This window comes from Schistocerca piceifrons, chromosome 9 (assembly GCF_021461385.2).
Source record: "Schistocerca piceifrons isolate TAMUIC-IGC-003096 chromosome 9, iqSchPice1.1, whole genome shotgun sequence".
Taxonomy (NCBI): domain Eukaryota; kingdom Metazoa; phylum Arthropoda; class Insecta; order Orthoptera; family Acrididae; genus Schistocerca; species Schistocerca piceifrons.
In genome coordinates, this window is record NC_060146.1 from 123,359,518 (window position 1) to 123,361,466 (window position 1,949).

The 1,949-nt window shown below is 45.0% G+C and overlaps 1 non-coding gene across 1 annotated transcript; it reads left to right on the forward strand.

Annotated features, from left to right (window-relative positions):
* Positions 1-1,597: 1,597 nt before the first annotated feature.
* On the forward strand, positions 1,598-1,671 carry Trnat-ugu. The gene has a single exon. It is a non-coding gene; the product is annotated as a tRNA-Thr (tRNA).
* Positions 1,672-1,949: the final 278 nt, after the last annotated feature.

The window sequence follows — 1,949 nt, forward strand, 5'->3', positions numbered from 1 at the left end:
ATCTTAGTAAATATACAGGGTGATTCAAAAAGAATACCACAACTTTAGGAATTTAAAACTCTGCAACGACAAAAGGCAGAGCTAAGCACTATCTGTCGGCGAATTAAGGGAGCTATAAAGTTTCATTTAGTTGTACATTTGTTCGCTTGAGGCACTGTTGACTAGGCGTCAGCGTCAGTTGATGCTAAGATGGCGACCGCTCAACAGAAAGCTTTTTGTGTTATTGAGTACGGCAGAAGTGAATCGACGACAGTTGTTCAGCGTGCATTTCGAACGAAGTACGGTGTTAAACCTCCTGATAGGTGGTGTATTAAACGTTGGTATAAACAGTTTACAGAGAATGGGTGTTTGTGCAAAGGGAAAAGTTCTGGACGGCCAAGAACGAGTGATGAAAATGTAGCACGCATCCAGCAAGCATTTGTTCGCAGCCCAGGAAAATCGACTCGCAGAGCTAGCAGAGAGCTGCAAATTCCACAATCAACTGTATGGAGAGTCCTACGAAAAAGGTTAGTTATGAAACCTTATCGTCTGAAATTGGTTCAAGCACTGTCTGCAGCTGATAAGATTAAATGAATCGATTTCTGTGATTTTATCCTTGCTCAAATGGAAACAGATGAATCTTTCGTTTCAAAGATTGTCTTTAGTGATGAAGCAACTTTCCACACTAATGGGAAAGTCAACTGTCACCATGTCTGTATATGTGGTACTGAGACTCCGCGGGAAACAACTCAACAACTCAGTATGAACGTGACTCGCCTAAGGTGAACGTTTTCTGTGCCATTTCAGCCAATAAAGTTTATGGTCCCTTTTTCTTCGGAGGTGCTACTGTAACTGAACTACAGTATCTGGAGATGTTAGAGAATTGGCTGTCCCCTCAGCTCGAACAAGAAGCACAACAATTCATATTTCAGCAGGATGGAGCGCCACCACATTGGCACTTATCTGTCCGTAACTACCTGAACGTCAACTACCCGAGGCGATGGATCGGCCGCCAGGCAGCCCGTGACAGAGCACTTCATCACTGGCCTCCAAGAAGCCCTGATCTTACCCCCTGCGATTTTTTCTTATGGGGGTATGTTAAGGATATGGTGTTTCGGCCACCTCTCCCAGCCACCATTGATGATTTGAAACGAGAAATAACAGCAGCTATCCAAACTGTTACGCCTGATATGCTACAGAGAGTGTGGAACGAGTTGGAGTATCGGGTTGATATTGCTCGAGTGTCTGGAGGGGGCCACATTGAACATCTCTGAACTTGTTTTTGAGTGAAAAAAGAAAAACCTTTTTAAATACTCTTTGTAATGATGTATAACTGAAGGTTATATTATGTTTCTTTCATTAAATACACATTTGTTGAGGTATTCTTTTTGAATCACCCTGTATAGTTAAGGCTCCCTGGCCACTTGACCATCTTTTTCTTCTTCGGTGCGAATGCACAAATAGTGCCCGAACTCTTACAGGAATCGGCAACGCGCCGCGAGTAATGAGTATAATGGGCGGGGGCACTACGAATGTAGTCAGGGACAATACGTTGAGAATGTGGGTTTCGCGGGAGGCGTGCCAGAGATAAATCCCTGCAGTCGCGCTATCCTCTGTGGCCTCGGTGGCTCAGGTGGATAGAGCGTCTGCCATGTAAGCAGAAGATCCCGGGTTCGAGTCCCGGTGGGCGCACACATTTTCATGTGACCCCGTTGACGTATTTCAACGCCTGTAAGCAGCTAAGTGTGTTCATTTCATTGTAATTTCAACTACATATTGCAGTAGGAACGGCGAAAGGTCGTCTTCGGTTTATTGAGAGAGATTTTAGGGATGTGTGGTTCATCTGCAAAGGAGACCGTGTGTAGGACTTGGGTCCCTCCGGAGGCTTTGAGGTCCGTACCACGTCGAATCAAAGGAAGAAGTTGAGAGACAGGCTGCTAGATTTGTTACCGGTGGGTTCAAACAACACA